Source organism: Copadichromis virginalis, linkage group LG9, assembly GCF_057382275.1.
Source record: "Copadichromis virginalis isolate Kocher_CV1m ecotype Utaka linkage group LG9, C_Virginalis_male_GT1.1, whole genome shotgun sequence".
In the NCBI taxonomy this organism is placed as follows: domain Eukaryota; kingdom Metazoa; phylum Chordata; class Actinopteri; order Cichliformes; family Cichlidae; genus Copadichromis; species Copadichromis virginalis.
The window spans coordinates 14,931,205-14,949,131 of NC_140626.1; the positions used below are offsets into that span (position 1 = coordinate 14,931,205).

Consider the following 17,927-nt stretch of genomic DNA (forward strand, 5'->3'; position numbering starts at 1 on the left):
CAACCCCAAGCTGAATGTTTGTAAATGTTAGATAAAAAGAACTTAAACATAGAAAAAAAGTGCTTGGATGAATGGATGAATGTGGCATGTTGTACAAAGTTCTTTGAGTGCTCAGGTAGAGTCGAAAAGCGCTACATAACAACATGTCCACTTAACCATTATAGTAGGATGTACTGTTTTTAAAGCTAGGCAGTCACCTGAGACTATTATGAAGGTGCCACATGTTTTATATTAACATCCCTTAAAGACCTTATTATCCTTGGTGAGCAGGTTTTTCCTGTGTACACTATACATGTACTTATTAATATTCTGCTCCCAGTAGTAAGAGCTCAGTGTGATGTTTGCATTATATGAGGAGCTCATTGACCTTAATTTGCATGCATCCTTTGATTGATGGTATTTACCTGCCTTTTTATGAATGGCCTTTTTATAGCTGGTGCTCTCCATGAGAACATGGATGAAGTGTGGACTGAAAGATGAACGATTTTCCCCCCCCCCTCCTTTCTGTCTTGCACTTTTCTTAAGATCACATTTAGCTGTATTTATAAAAAAAAACAAAAAAAAAAAAACAATGAGAAAAAGGACTTAAATGTGTCTGGTCTGCTTTAGCTCATTTTCCATTCCCTCTAAACCTTGTGTTTGTTCACTTTTGAAAGCTCTCTTTCCAAGAGAGTGAAGTTCTTCTATCAAAAACACATTTCATTTCATTTTAAACCCCTCCCCTCACAGACACACACGTGGCATCTTATTTTGCTCCACCGGTGGCAGAATTTTAATTCTCTCCTTGCAAAACCTCTTCGCCTATTGTGCTTCACTATTCAGAGTACAGCGCTGCTTCTTCTCATCTCGCCAGCTCTGCTTACACAGCCAAAGCTCGAAGGAGCGAAAGACGCTCCCCACAATGTAGATGACAGGATAAAGGGAGAAGGAGACGGAGAATGAATGAGGAAGGGGAGCGAAAAGAATGGAGAGAGTGATAGAACGCGAAGCGAAAAGGCCAGGGAGGGAGGAGAAGCCATGTCTCCTTTGTCTTGACATTTCTCTGCGTCTCTCCTCTGGGAATGAACACCTCGATATAAATGTTCCACACATAAGCTTGAGTGGGATAGGAGGAAGAGGAGGAGGGCTTGTTTGATGTGCATTAGTTATTACAGAGTCTGCGTATAATTTGGTTTGGGGTTGATGTAATTAAAGGGTTCGGGCCTCAGCAGTTTTCCTCAGACTAATTTGTTTAGGAAGTGCTGATTCCCCCACCGGCCGCCGGTGACGATAGAGTGACTCTGCTGCAGCTGTTGCTGGTGGTCATGGCAACAGGAGGGCCCACAGGTGTCCATATTGATATCTCTGTCGAGCTAGCTGCTTCCTCAGCGGGACTGCATTCACATTCAGCACTTTGCAGCTGGTGCTGTTAATCCACACAGTGGCTGGAAAGGACATCCACCTGCTAAATTCTCTAAGAGATGAGGTGGTATTTGGAGGGCGGTACTCATTTACACCTGGGAAAAGGTTATATCCCACTAATAAAATTATATTAACTGCTTATAAAAACTAAAAAGAAATCATGCTAATTAGTGAGCCTTAAGCCTGAATTGCTTTCCAGACGGTTAGCCGTGTACCTCCTGAACAAGCAGCAGCAATTAGACCTGAACCTACCAGAAATTTCAGTTCCTCTAGTGGCCACCTGAGGCTGGCCCCAAAAGTGAGTGAATCCCCAGAGACTCCCAGGTTAAAATTTGGACATTTAGACAAAGCATGTTACAAAAAACTGTTTTTCGATAGTTTCCCTTTTCATGATCACTCTGATCTTGATGCTGGAGGTAGGGACGTGGTGTATTTGACTGACTGGTATCTGCCAGCTCACTAATCTGTGGACCTCTTTTAATGGATTGACTGATTTTGTGGTTGGTTTGTGTGATACACACCATCCTAAATGTTTGTGCTTCAGTTTTGATGTGTGAAATTCTCATATTTTATTGGTCTGTTACTTAGCAGTAATTTGCAGGTTTCCCTGTCTGTTCTTTGTACCTGTGCAATTCATAGTAATTTGCCTTCTCACACAAAGGGTGACAGCCTGGTGGCTATGTTGTCTTTTATATACAGTTTATGCTCCTGAAGCAGATTATATAAAAAATGACACTAAGATGAATTTTTTTTGTTTCTTTGTTTTTCAGACAAAATAAACACAGGACTCTGACGACGCTGGTGAGTGAAGTTTATTTAAGTAGAATTAGATTTGTGCCCTTGTGTTTTTAACTTTTAGTAATTGTTAATGAACATTTTGCATTTCAGATGTGAACTTATGATGTGTGAAATGCAGCATGCTAAAAAAAATTTGAGAAACAGGGATGATTTCTGCTTATTTCATAGTAACCTTTAGGTTCTATTAATTTCACTGGACTACTTTTTATATTAAAAAGTATTTTATTTTATTCCCAATTCTTTCATTGACTTTCAGTGATGGTTCCCATTAGTTTTACAAGTGTACCTTTGGTTTTCATTATTATCTTTTTCTTGATGCATGCTCAATCATCCAGGTAAGTAAATCCTAAAACGTTGATTTTGTTCATTGGGGCGTTTTCAGTGGAAGAAACGTTTTGTCGCTCATCCAAGTGACTTCTTCGGTTTCAGCTGACTGCAGGTTTCCCCAAGCTTATAAACATACATTTGCAGAATGACTGAAACCAGCCCAATTAAAGAACAAAGGGCTGTGAGGTCAGTTTTTTTGATCATTAATATGGAAATTGTCCACTCAATTAATCACTGGCCATGAGGACCATTCACAGAGAGTTGGGGAATTGTGATGGCGATACTCAAAATAAACAAATAATAAATAAAATAAAAACATTTATTCACTGCGAAAAAGAATTAAAAAAAAAAATCTCAATTTTGGTTTCATTATAACACTTTAAGTTTAATAAACAGGCAAGTTGCACTGAGATGATGCAACGCTTGCAGAGCACATGGACATTGCATAGACTTGTCTGAATAACAAGTGCTGAATTTTGTAATATAATCTGCCATGCTGCAAGCATGACACACCCACAGAGTAAAGGCAGGAGGGCCACCCCAAAGTAGATTTCCAAAGAGTCTGAGGGAGGGAGATTTGAAGAAACAGGAGACAGGAAAACTGCTCGTTTCTGACAGAAGATGAGATGAGCTGCACAAAGAGCTAAAAGTTCACTTTTAAAAAGAGTTCTTATCCAATATTGTGTCAATATGTTATGTACAAACTGCATGCTGGTACCATATGATTGCAAAAATGACTGATTGCACAAAAAGCTAATTTGCCTTTTTGTGTTGTTTTTCTGTGGAAAAATCTAACGAGCTAATCAGCCTTAATCACAAAATGAGGCTGATGAGATGTGTCATTCATTTTTTGTTAACTACAACAACATGGGTTCCCTCCAAATAAAAATCTGGCACGTGTTACAGTACAAACACATTCTTGCTTGCAGGAAAGGATGAGTTGGATTTGAGAAGTTGTGAGTGCTGGCAGGGTTTTGGGTTTGTGCGAGCATCACGCTTGTGGTTTTCTTTGATTTAAAGCCTCACAGTCTGGCGGGGACAGCTAAAGTAAGCGTGCAGTGTTCACGTGCACTTGATGTCACCTTGCAGGATTTCTCTGGGCATTAAAGTTGACTCATACTGGAGTCTGGAGCTGCGGGCATGTGAAGTTCAGCTACAGAGATCATGATGAGTCTCAATTCAGCCTGAAATGAAAGTGCAACTTTTTGAGACGTGAACTCAGTTTCTCTGTGAAAGCATCTTCATACTCATGCAACTACATGATTCTTACTAGACACTGGTTATATCTTAAAATTGCTGCCATTATTTCTTATAATTTTACCATTTTGCAGTAATAAGTTCTTCAGTTCTGCTATGGCAGACTGCAGCTTTTGGGATTGGTTTTCTCTGCGAGGTATTTGATGAAAGCAAAGCTTTGCCTACATCTCGAGGCCTAAACTCGGCAGGTTGAGAACCGATCCTGCTGCTCTGCTTCCTGCCGATGATAATCTGTCCACTCCTCGGGTGGCCTGAATGAAAGCAGGAGCTGGCTGACAGATCAAACAAACCACCTCCTTGCTTTCCTGCTTGATTTTCTGGGAAAATAAATGGTTTTCAGCTTTGCTGACAAAGAAAATCACAGGTGGAAAACAGTTGCTAACTATGTGCAGGTGGAGTTTTCATTTTGTGAGCTGCAGGTCTGATAATCACTGAATCTGTAAGTGGTACTGATAAATTCTCAAGTCCTCTCAGGAAATATTTAGATGGACTTGCTGTTTTTGAAATCCTGGAGGCATCCACGGATGTCCTTACGTGGCCTCCCCTGATTGTGTTTACTTCATGCTGGACCAGGCAGGTGTTTCATGTATAAATTATGCCCATTAGCTCTAACTAAATCGAACACAAAGAATAAAAGATGTTTCCAGCCTTCTCTAATTCAAATGGCTTTGTAGATTTACTCTGTTCAGTCATGCATTTAGTGAATCTCCTCTCAGTGCAGAGAAAGCTGGCTCACCCGTAATAATCTTTTGTTGGCCAACTGTGTTTTTAAGGCCACCAAGCTGCTAACCATGAGTGCACCATTAGTACTCATGGTTAATTCTCTTTTAATGCCATCTGGAGCAACCAGTTACACAGATTTCAGCTCATTCAGTTTGAGTTTCACAATTAAAGTATGGGAACACCAGGTGATAGAAAAACATCATTAATAATCCACAAGGATCCACTCCAGGAGAGTGGGGTTTAACTCCCAATGCTTATGCTTTCGTCTAATTTGTTGTTAGATTATTTTTGTGGTAAAGTGGACTTTGTTACAACGTTAATCACATTAATAGCTCTATTTTCCGAGATACCAGCTGACAAGTCCAAACTCATGGAATATACTGCGTGCCTGCAACCCTGAAAAGAAATGCAGTGTTTCCCGCACAAAGAGTTTTTCAAATTTAAATGTAACAATAATAAGTTGTGATAATCCTAAAAACCAACTACACCCCACGATTCAACAGCTGTTAGAACTACCTTCAACAGCTCTCTTAAGATCTTGTCACATCATTTAAACCAGCTTAATATCTGGCTTTGATGGGGTCATTGCAACACCTCAATTCTTGGTTGACTCAGTCACTGCAAAGTGTCCGGGTCCTGTGGCTGCAAAACGGGTCCAAATCATCACCCCTCAGCCACAGCGCTGACAGTTGGTGTGCAGTGTTTCAACTGACAGGATGTGGTTGGTGATGCTGTCCACTGTCACCCAGCATCTTCACTCTGGTCTTGCCTGTCCAAAGGACATTGTTGAAGAAGTCTTTCTTTCTTACATGACTGTATTTTTGGCTGTGTGAAAAGAAATGCAGTGTTTCCTACACAGATTTTACATGGTATGACTCCACAGGTATATTTGGTGATGCATTTTCTTAGGAATTTTTTTTTATTTTTATTTTTCCAAATTTTGATAACATGTTCCACAGTAGAGTTAAAAAGTTTAGTCGCTGCGAAACCAGCAAGCCTTTGCTGTTCGTCTATTTTGCTACTGTAAGGAGGACACACTGGAGATGCCATCAGCTGGCTCTCCAGTGAGTCTCGTGTCACATGGCTTGAGCCTTCACGGCCTGCTGCAACATGGTTGAAGTTTCAAATAATGAGGTAAGCCTATGTAGATGTAATCCCTAAAGCTTTGGCTTCACACAATTTTTTTTTTATTTTATTTTTTACATTTTTTATATGATGTCAAGGACGGAATAGGATTTCTTTGGACTGTAAAGCATGCAAAGCTACTCTAGAGTCCAAGACGAATGAAAAATGAGCATAATAGGCCCCCATTTAAAACTTTTTTTTATGAATATAATTGTGTTGAAGTAGCTTCTTCACTCCAATCCTCTAATTGAACTGCATTAAAATGGCTTCACATATCTCTGTCCATGTATTGACACTTAAATGCTCTTTAATATTAAAGCACTGTAGCTTACAGTATAACATGTATGCTATGTTATATCATACTGCCATAAAAGTTGCTTTCAGATCATTTTTGTAGTGGAGTTCATATGAAGGGAATACGAAAGAATTCATGAGACTTTGTGCTTAACTGTGTGCGTGACAGCAAGTTAACATGGCTACGAATATGAGCTCCAGAAATATATATGACCCATATTCATGTCTTGTGGGACTGTCTTCACTCAGTTCATCCTCCGGTGATGTTTTCAAGCTTGATGTATGTCTTTCTTGCCGGCGTCTCATATCTCATTCGTGCTCGTTGTACTCTCTCTTTTTTTTTTTTTTATCTCCCCCCCCCCCACATGCTGTCAGTGTGTCCCTTGGCCTGTTGATTGAAACATGCCCGCAGTCTGTCTGTCTGACGACATTCGATGCCAAGTGGCTGATTTATTTGCTCTGTAACACACCGATCCTCCTGCTGTGAAACCCCCCTCCGCTCTGCTTCCATTTGAGGAATCTTGGAGTGGATGTGGTGCATTTCATCAGACATTGACTCTGTAAAACAGTTTTCCTCCTTCTCACTTCTGGCTGCTGAGCTGTCACTTGCTGAGATGACATTGTGCTCTTCATTGACTGCACCTTTGTGTGTTTGTCTGGTCCTTTGCAACGGTCTCATCGGATGTCATGGCCATTGATTAACTCGACAGGCCTCGTCAGAGCTTGTTATCCCGTCCATTTTCTTGCCAACTGCTCGAGTCATTAACATTTAGGTTACTGCGCAGAATGCCTCAGCAGGTGTTAATGTAGCTCATTTTCCTCACCAGCGTCCATCCACACCTGTGCTGCTGTCCGAGAACAGCGTGTGCTGTGCAAGTGTGATAAAGAAAAGCAGCACATCACAAACACTCTGAAGTCTGTGCATCTTACAAAGGACGAAATTAATGATTGAGTCACTTTCTGATGCTTTGTTAATCAGCTGATTGCATTTGGGTCGCAAATCCTCTTCAGTCAACTCTTAAAATAAACTAAATGACCAGCTGAAATCTGTCCATCCGTATGTCCATCCACTCAATCATCCATCCATCCATCCATCCACTCACTCATCCTCCCACTCACCCATCCATCCACTCACTCATCCATCCATCCACTCACTCAACCTCCCACTCACCCATCTAGTGGGGCAGGGATAGCTCAGTAGGTAAAGTGGTCGCCCCATGATCGGAAGGTCGGCGGTTCGAATCCACTTAACGGCTACGCTGAGGTACCCCTGAGCAAGGTACCGTCCCTACACACTGCTCCCCGGGCGCCTGCTTAGTGGGCTGCCCACTGCTTCACTGAGTGAATGGGTCAAATGCAGAGAAAAACAAGTAATTTCCCCATGGGGATCAATAAAGTATCCATTATTATCATTATTATTATTATCATTATTATTATTATTATCTACCCACTCATCCACCAATCCATCCATTCATCCACTCAATCATCCATCTATCCGTCCGTCCGTCCATCCATCCATCCATCCATCCACTCAATCATCCATCTATTCGTCCGTCCGTCCGTCCGTCCGTCCATCCACTCACTCATCCACCTACTCACCCATCCATCCATCCATCCATCCACTCACCCATCTACCCACTCACCCACCCATCCATTCATTCATTCATTCATCCACCAATCCACCCATCCATCCACCAATTCGTCCGTTCATCCACTCACCCATCCGTTCATCCATCCATCTAGTACTGATTTTCTGGGTTGTGGTCATGGCGGCAGTAGCTGGCAGAAAACTCCAGACCGCCCTCTCACCAACAGCTGCCTCCAGCTCGTCTACGGGAAAAACGTAATCTTTCTGGTTAGCCCTGGGTCTACCTCACAGCCTCTTCTTGCTCTATGCCAGGGAATACACTGCTCATCCATCCATCACTACCCTATGACCACATAGATTGACCGGTAAATTGTCAGCAGCTCTCTTTACCACCATTCCTGTAAACCATCCGTTTGTCAATCACCCACTCATGAACAAGACCCCGAGATACTTAAACTCCTCCACTTCTATTAGAACTACATTATCTACTACTGTATCAGACAAGGTCATGTCTGTTTTATACAGTTATTATATACTACACTGGGCTACAATTAAAATTACAAAATGCGCTTTAAATTTTGAACTGGGTCAAATTTTTCTGCACCCCCCCCCAAAAAAGAGAGAATACGTAGGACAAATTAGAGGATCTCATCCAGGCTGGTTTGTGACTGTTTCTCTTTGGTGTAAGCCACTGCAATGATGTCACAGTGTATAGGAGAAAGTGGTGCACTCAAACACAGGGAAATCTTTGTACATAATATTTACATATCACCTGACGTCTGCAGGCTAAAGGACTGTTCTCCTGGCTTCTCTTACCATGGAGGTGTTTCTTTAATACAAGCTACATGTTGTTGACCACTACAGCCACAGCTCTCTCTGTCAGCTGCAGGTCTTTCTGGAAACCAATTGTTTCCCCAGGTTGTCCACTGCCAAGCCCGAGAATTGGCTTTACAAAAGGAGCTCTATGAGGCTGAACCAATTTCATCAAAGGCACCTTGAAAGCATGTGTGCACAGGTAGCCTTTCACATGTTTGGCCTCAGGAGACACCACTGAAGGTCAAGCGTGTCAGCTGTGAATGTGCAATATGTGTGTTTGTGTGTGTCTGTGTGTTTTGTGTTTGACATTTGCCTTTTTTTTTTCTTTTTTTTTTTTTTAATAGTAGCTCACTCAGCTGCGGGGCTCTTGTGTGTTGCACTGCTTTAAAGAGAGGGGTGATCTACAGGAGAGAGTGGTGCTGGAGGTGGAGGTAATCAGGGGTTTGTCAGCGGTCGTATCTGTGTGATGTCTGTACAGGTCAAAGGTGCGTCATTCAGCTCATGTGGATGTAGAGACAATGACACGAGCCTCTCTGCCTCTAGTGTTGTTCTTTGTCTTTCCCACTAACTACCCCCTACTCTCTGTTACATTGCAAAGGATTGTAATACAAGATGGATTAACCTCCCGTTAGGCCAGAATACAACAAGCAGCTGAGACTATTAGAGAACTTTTTTTTACTGCAGTAGAGACTTTCATTATTTCCTTTTATCTCCTGAACAGTCATTTGCTTAAGAGTCCACATCTGAGTGTCTCCTATAATGGATGAAATTGCCATTTATTAAACGTGCCACAGTGCTTCGTCTGTCAGCTCCTAAAAACAATACAGTCATCAATCTCAGACGTGCTCTTGGCAGAAGTTTGGTCCATTTTCAGCATGCTCTCCTACCATACGATGATACTTGAACTTTGCTGATATTTCAAAGATTAGCATCTTTCCTGTGCTAATATTTCATAGACTGGTACATGTGTAGTGCTTTCCCACAATATCTGGTAACTTAAAGTGCTTTTAACCAACTATTTATACACTCACACTCTGATTCATCAGGGGCAGTTCAGGGTTCAGCATCTTCCCCCAAGGATACTTAAACATACAGCAGTGCTCTGTGTCTGCAACATCATGACATATAATCTTTAGCTAGTTAGCTAACTGTTGTTGTTAGAAGAGTCTTTGTATTACTGCTGTATTTTTTTTCCAGCTCCATTCTGAAGCTTGCATTTGCACTAAATTATGTTTACACACCTCTGCCAACTGTATCCTGACAATCAGTCATTAGTCACTCTGACATGTTTCTCTCTGGTAGTTATTGTGCAAATTAAGTGGTACTTAAATGAATCACAGGCAGCCACAGACCTGATCTGATCTAAAACACATTCTTTAAGATTTTTACCACCAAGAAATGGTCAAAATCTCCCTTTTTGATTACTGGCATGAATTAAAAAACAAAAAAAACAACGCAGCCTTTGTTGGGTCCGTCCATGCCTTGTGCCAGAGTGCAGGATTAAACCACGACTTCAGATGACCTCGACATGCTCACAGATCAACACCACGATTCCCCGACATGCTCGGGTGTAACGAGCAACACCTGACACCACGAGAACAACACACCGTCAGGCTTTAATCCTGTCAAATTGCCACCACTGGTCTGTTTTCTAAAGCCCTTTATCTGCCTCGCCTGCCCATTCACTAACATGCATAAGCTCCCAGAGTCACTGTGCATCCTATATCCTCCCCACCGGGGCCCATTATCTTAAGTGAGTGCTGATAGGATGCGAGGGGTAATCCAAATGAGCAAAAGTGTGTTTGAGATCTGACTCGTAATCTAGCTTGTATAAAAATTGCGTAAGTGATATGTTCTAAATTTCCCTCTGTGTTAGTATAAACCAAACCTGTATATGTGAGAGCTGCGGGGCTTTGATGTTGCTACTCAGCTGTCCGACACATCAACTCCATGCTCTTTTTAAACACAGCAAACACGCCGAGCTTGCCAGTGAGGGATAAGGCATGTAGGAATATCAAAGCCTTTTTATTTGGCAACATCTGGGGACATTTTCTGGAGGCTGACTGCAACAGAAACTAATGAAAGCTGCCCTTAAAGTGGGAATTATGCACGTCAAGGTTCCTCTGGAGAGGAGTCTTTTTAGCGCTGGCAAGCTGTTTTACAGTCCCCATACTGAGGACTGCTTCTTATTTCAAAACCAGCCCCGTGTTTTCACTTCTACAGAAAAAGGAGAGGCTTCGAGGCTGAGCCGTTTTTTTCTTTTCATTTCGTTTTCTTGATGTGTGTTGATGTGCAAATAGTTGTCAAAGCCGCAGTTCCCTGTCTGAGGTCGGAAACACCAAGACTATATATTTCCTTTCTGGTTGGCACAGGTTGCTGATTTAATGGGATCATAACATATTCTCAAGTCTTGTTATCTCGGCCAGACATGTTCTAATATTTCATATATGTAAAGGTAATAACCTTGCATTCATTTCGCAGCTCGCTTCTACAGAAATGTGATACAATGTATGCCTTAGTCTATCAAATAAACTGCGAGGGTGCCAGAGTTCATCCCTGACAGTATCTGATAGTGTTTTTTCTTTTAGATACTTCTTCTTATCAGTTGCACCAAAAACACGATTCAGGACTTTCTGTGCAGGCTTCACAGCAACATCAAGGATCACTTGATGCTGCTGGAAAGTAGATGAGTGGAAAGAACAGCTTTCAGTTCTTCCCACTCATTGAGATCAGCTGCAATCTTGTCATGGTCTCAGGGATTGTGAATATATATTTTTTTTTCTTTGCTTCCCTCGGTCTTTTCTATGTCTGTGCCTTTGCCTTTCTCTTTACGCAGTTACTTTTCTGTCTGTCTCTTTTACTTCCTGTCTCTGTCTTCCCTCTGGTTAACTGTTCTCACGTGCTGTTATTTCTTTCCTTGCACTGGTATCTGTCTTGTTCTCTAATTAGTGCACTTTGTAAACACAGTAACTGTCCACTTTGTTTGTTACACCTTGGTAGTACCAATTTTGATCTCTTTTTGCTTTCTTAATTCTTCATTGCATAGATTCAACAAGCTGTTGTATGTATTCCTCCAAGATTTTGGTCCATATTGACATGATACTCTCACAGATTTGCAGATTTATTAGCTGCACATCTGTGATGAAAATATCTCATTCCATTCCATTCCAAGGTGCTACATTGGATTGAGGTCTAGTGATTATGGAGGCCATTTGTGTATGTTGAATTCTTTGTAATGTTCTAGAAACCAGCTGTGTGACATGGTGTGTTATCCTGCTATGAGCAGCTATCAGCTGAAAGATGCTCAGTTGGTACCTGGGGACCTAAAGTGTCAAGAAAACACACTGCTGCTCCACCAACACCAGCCTGAAGTGTTGATACAAGGCGGAATGGATCTATACTTCCATGTTGTTTATCTTAAAAATGACCCTACCATCCAGGTGTTGCAGCAAAAATCGAGATTCATCAGACTATGCAATATTTGTCTAGTCTTCTGCTGTCCAGTTTTGAATTGTAGCCTCTGTTCTTCCCAAGAGGAGAGGCACCCAACAGGAAACAGACTGTGGTCCTCTAGTGTAATAGCAAAAGAGGACCACATTGTGTTAAAACTGTGCTTCAACGTTTGACATGTTGTGCATTCAGAGATGCTCTTCTGCATACCTTTGTTCAAATTAATGGTTATTTAAGTTACTGTTGCAGTCCTGTTAGCTTGACCCAGTCTGGTCACTTCCCTTTGACATCTGGCATCAACAGGGTGTTTGCACCCTTTTTGTTTCTCGTACCTCAGATGGATTCTCATCTTTTGTTATGTCGTCTGCCGGTGTCTTATATTTGAGTCCTTTCTCTTAGTACAATGATATATTTACAATCAGATGTCTTAGGTTGGAGCCATTACTTCCAGTAACAGTACTTTGTAAAGATATATGCACTGATCATTTTCTCTTATTCTGAATGGCCATAAAATCTAAACTAACTAAACAGCCCCCAACAAAGCTGTTAGAGGACAAAGGGAAATCGGGGCTGCAAGGAAGATGAAATTAGAGAAATCAAAACAAGTTTTGGTGAATTAAACAGTACAAATGTGTAAAATTGACTTTTTATTAATAAAAATGAGTCTAAAAGGCCATAATGTCACCTTTTCCTAACAGAACTGAATGTTACCATTGATTAAAGGTGACACAGTATCTTTCCATTTATTTGTTGATAAGGCTCGTTAAAGAGATTAAGAGGTTACTGTATCGGTTTGCACTGCGTCCTGATGGATTTATTAGTAGTTGTCCTGACCTGTGACTCAGGAGCTACCTGCCAATCAGGGTATTGACTCGCTTTGTGTTTTCACCAGCTAAAGGTGTCCACGCTGACATCGGCCTCTGTGGAATATTTCTATCCTAGGCTGAGTGCCAAAGATGTGCTCAGCCTCAACACAGTCTGTCTCACTAAAAGAGATGAACGGGGAGGGAGAGTGGCAACATCCCGGCCATTCCTCAAAGTCTAAACTGTGTTCGCAGGTGGCACAGCAGGCGGCGAATTTATGAAATACTGTTTAACTTGCTTTTCCCATTTTTATCTATAAACTGGCCACATAGTCCTTCAAAACAATAGCCTTTACTTTCCCTAATGTAGAATGTGTTTGAGGAGTTTTGTTTCATTTGCAGTTTTACAACACAGGCAGCTTTCCTTTGTCCTTCCAGAGACACCACAGCTGCTACTTAAAGATTTCTGCTCTCTGTTCTGGTGTTTCTTCTTTTCCTTGTTTTTAAGATTTCAATTTTCACTTGAAACAGAAGGATTAAATAGTCTTAATTGGTTTATACTCAAAGGATTTAGGATTATAATATAGAGTTACGTCATCTTGCCTGAAAGTCAATGTTATTGGTGGTGAAAACAGAGCTTTCTGAGACTGGTGCTTATTGAAAAATATCTTCAAGCACACAGAAACAAAAAGACAGGTTTACCCTGACATATCTGGAGCCTACTTGCTATGAAGAACAATTTTGAGTCGTGATTAAGGTTCAGAATGTGGAACGAAGGCCTTTGGTTCTTCTTTGATAAGATTTTCTCTTGATGCCAGTGCACATCATTTGAGGTTGGAGTCTTAAGATAAGATAAGAGTTGTTGGGCTGTCAGTTTAAGAGCTTTGATAAGCCAGTTATGTTATGTGTGCTACCAAAAGTGACATTGTTGCTCACAGTGTCTAACTTTGCATTTTATAATCTGAGTTTATTCACTTTCTGGCTGAAAGTATGGGAGACTAGAGCACACCAAACTAATGCCTTAGTCATCTAGGCAGTGACCCCCTGGCAACCTCTGGGGGCCGAGGAAAATATGTGCATTCCCATTTCCAACCATTTTTCAAGTGGTTGCTGACCTTGGCGCAGTTGATTTAGACAGTTTCGCTTAGGCTTGGTTGTCAATAGTTTGCATGGTACACACTGATTTGTCTGCAAACACTCACAAGCTACCCACTGTTTCCAGTTTCTGGTTTGGATTGCACTTTTCAGATTCACTCCAGCCTGTTAGCCTTCAAAGTAAAAGCTTTGCCTTATTGTGGTAACTAACCCCTTTCATAAGTTGTAAACTATATAAAGCAAACTTGCAAAAGGAATCAAACCACTCCAAGAGACTTCCTCAAAACTTTCTCAAAAAGATGGAAAAATAAAAGGAACATAAGGAAACAATAAAAAGATGCAAAACAAGAACATGTTACAAAAGAAAATCATGAATCACTGACTATAAAGATGCAATCCAGCCCTGAAGAGATGCAGAACAACCACAAAGATGCAAAACAAAAATAATGAGATACAAAAAGACCTCACTTGAAGACTGACTAGAAAGAGATTTAAAAAAAAAAAAAAAAAGACTAAGCGATCATAATTAGAAACAAAATGGCCAATGGAAGAGCGGGGGGTCTTTTACATATCAGTACTCATGGTTCGCTCATATCAGTAGATAGGATTTTGCAGTCCTTTTTTTTTTTTTTTTTTGCAGTACCTTAAAACACTGGAATTAAAGGTGATATTTACCACCGTCCTCTCAGCACTTTACAGCTGGATTCAGAGCACAGTTTCCTGTTGTTATTTCCCTCCATCCCACTCGACACATGCTGAATTTTACTGAGGGGAGAGCAAGAGGGGAAAGTGAGCCGAACTGGAAATCACATTACACGTTTCCGCAAGGACTTGGAGGGAAAACAACCTGTTGTTGTTGCCAATGCCAGACAGAAAAACCCTCGAGCAAGCGTCAAAGTGGGACACGCTTCTTTTTCATCCTGTGTCAGAAAATATTCCAACTTGTTCACACGTGTAACCCCAACCTGACAGCTTTTTCAGAAGTAAGATTGGCAGGAAGTTATTTATTTATTTATTTTTAATGAAACGTGTATAAATGTTGTGTTGAAAGTAAAAGCATGAAAAGACAAAAACTGGGATGTTTTCCACATTTTCCCAAACCATCAGATATACTTTAATGCCTGTTTACAATATGGATTACTGAGCTGTCATTGGTAAAGGATGCAGTTCATTTCTGACATCTGTCTTTGGACCAATTGCTTGGCAACAGCACATACTCCATCATCCTACGACTTCGCCATCTCAGGCCACTCAATCCTCCTCGAGGCTTTTCATGTAATTCACAACGATGTTCCTGTGTTTCATTGGCATGTTGAACCTTGATTTCATTGAATGGAAACTGGCTATTATGCATTTGCTTTAATGGCGGTTTGACACGATCGCAGCTAATGGGACGGGCGTTACTCTGAAAAGGAAAATAATCCACCATTTAAATGCAGCTTACTATAGAGAGGAAATTAATGCATGAAGGTTGAACTTGCTGTTGGATAACACAGGATCTGTGGAGTGCCTCTTAGTAAAGAGTCGGGGACATTACACAGCAGATAATGGCATGTCTGAGTGCTAATAATGAATGTAAAGATGAGTTTCACATTTTCTTATCCGACACCTATGATCTAATATATTTTTCTTATTTTACTGGAAAGATGAGATTTGTGTTTGAAGTTGAGTTTGAAACATGATTTTGTTTTTATTTTAATAATAATTAATGCTAAGCTGTACCCATCCATGATTAAACTTGTTTTAACATTGTGGATTGCTCCCTTTTTCAAAAAAAAGTTTAAATGTCTCTAGATCTTGATCAAGAGTGATTGGATAGCAAATCCATATTCAAACACTCAGCAGTGGTGTTGAGCTTTAGTTAGAGACCAAAACAATAAAGTTTGTGTTTAGTGTGGCTGGGTTCAGCCCAGATTGAGGAGTTTGTGGTCTAGATTTGGTGATCTGGACATCTGAGCATGTCAGGGGGAGGGGACACCAGGGTTGGAACCAGTGATGTTATTAAGCCATAAATAGACATAAGTTATTTTTGGCAGTTCTTCAGCGATCAGAGGCCGATCCCCTCAAACTGTAGGTGTGCCTGACCTGAGATTCTTTAGCAAAATATGAAAGAAGTGGATCATCAGTTCACTCCTCTTTTGAGGCTTTAACCCCTCAACTTATTCAGGCCTCCATAGAGGCAGCTCTTCAATCGGGGCCAGTACTGACAGTTTGTCTTTTGTCCTTTTCTCCTAACAGCGATCCTTTTGGCCCTGATTCATTTGTGATTTGGGCACCACGACTGATCGGAATAAGTTGGAATCCGCTTCTGTCTGGGTGAGTTTGTATTGCCTGTCGAGAGACCCTAAAGACACTAGTTAGACTCTGGTTTGCCTTTTATTTTCTCTGCATTAGGTCATGTCAGACATAAGTTACATACTTGAAATCACTAATTTTATGCTCTGCTCTTTACTATATTTAGTCTTTTGTTTATCTTTCATTCTCTTTTAGAATAAAAGACAGAAGGAACAACATGACAATCCTGCCCCTTTTAGAAATGATAGCTGATGTGTATGAGAGTGAATTTGACATTTCAGACATTGCAAATACAGACTATATTTGACCTGACCATAAAACTTGCTGTCCTACAGAAATTGTGTAGTATTTAGAAGGAAGTGCTGCATTTAATGAGAACAAGCATTAAAGTCAAACTATAGTTCATGAATTAAAGGTTATGGAGAGCATAACATTGCCGTACTTACCGGCTTTAAGAAGCTTGTACCTGTAAGCATTAATTGGTGAACTATGGTTACCTGTAGTTTGTCATGTTTGTCTGTAACATCTCATTAACTACCAGCTGAGTCACTTCCATTCAAGCTACAACTACATTTGCAACAATATGCTAGCAACCAACGCAATCACAGGGAGGCTTTTGAAAACCAGTTTGGGAATATAAATGTTTCTCTTGTGAGTTTTGGTTGCCACAGGATCACGGACTGGTCTGGTGTGGCTCAGTTTTAGCAAACACTCAGAACCAGTCAGGCGAATTTTTCCCCTCACAACCGGTGGCTAACTGCTGGTTGAGGATTAATCTCTGGGCCTTTATTCTCTTCTCACATGACCAAAGGTAATTTCATTTGGTTAGTGGTCACATGTCTGCAAAATACTTTTACCACTATTTTTTTTTTTTTTGCCACATATTTCTCCCATAGATTTCAATTTAGTGTCTTTCTCTAATCAGAATCATAAGAAATCTGTCTAAACTCTGCTGGTGTCATTATTCTACCAAATGAAAATTTCCATTTCCTTCATAGTGATAAGGTAAACCTTGTTTATTGCAGCAATTACTGCTGAGTAAAACAAAAAGAAAATATTTGTTTACGTTCTGTGAAATAATTAAGTTGTCACAAAGCATTAAATTACACTGAAATACGCAGAATTAATCCTCAGGCCTTCTTCTGGTTTTCTTATGCGTGTGGGAGTAGACGACGTTTGTTTGGGTTCGCCCATAATTAACGTGTCAAAGCACCAGCGACGATATAGAGGTGTTAATGGTGACAAGGTGACATGTAAAGGTTTGAGGGCAGCTCTAAAAATATGCCGCTGTCACCTCATCAGTTCTCCCACCGCCGGTCGTTTCCCCGACGCCCTCGGAGCGAGTCTTTGACAAAACATCCACGATATGACAACCCGTGTCTCCTAACAACGTGCCACGGTTTCCAAACGCGCTTCAAACTGACTGACAGACTCTTGAAAGCGTTAGCTGGCAGCGCTGCCGTCGATGGATGTGCGAGCCAAGGTGCAGGTTGAAGAGGAGGCGATACGTGTGATGACTCTCTAATCGACTGGTTCTTTTTTTCTTCTTCTTTTTTTTTCCCTGAATGTTTTCCTGCCGAGCTTCTAAAAGACACTCAAGCTTGGAGTTTTTAGAGCTTGTGCTGTGAAAATGCTGCAAATGGACGCACACACACAAACACCTACACCAACACGCACACAAATTCCTGCTGTGCTGCTTCCTGATGTGCGAATGAGCTCATACTGAGGGATCGGGGTCGAGGTGCATTATCTCAGGTACCAGAGAGTCTTATTTACCACTTCCTGTCAGGCTTAAAACCCACAAATCAGGGCAAAAACACACAGAGACAGAGAAAAGCTCTTCTTCATACACCTGTGATTATGGTTTCTGGTTTTTTTTTTTTTTTTTTTGGTTCTCTCAAATGTCTTCTCACAGCCTCACGGCCTGTCCTTAAATGCCATCACCTCACCTGTGA

The 17,927-nt window shown here is 41.0% G+C and overlaps 1 protein-coding gene across 3 annotated transcripts in view; it reads left to right on the forward strand.

Annotated features, from left to right (window-relative positions):
• rnf152 (ring finger protein 152) overlaps positions 1 to 17,927 on the forward strand; it is a 59,873-nt gene that overhangs the window by 22,865 nt on the left and 19,081 nt on the right. Inside the window, exons 2-3 of one of the 3 annotated variants that reach the window (XM_085467935.1) lie at positions 2,172 to 2,202; positions 15,916 to 15,993. The gene's annotated coding sequence lies outside the window, so the exon portion shown is untranslated. Of the gene's footprint in view, positions 1 to 2,171; positions 2,203 to 15,915; positions 15,994 to 17,567; positions 17,728 to 17,927 lie in introns of those variants that run through there. The other 2 variants (XM_085467936.1, XM_085467937.1) reach the window with 2 other exon arrangements.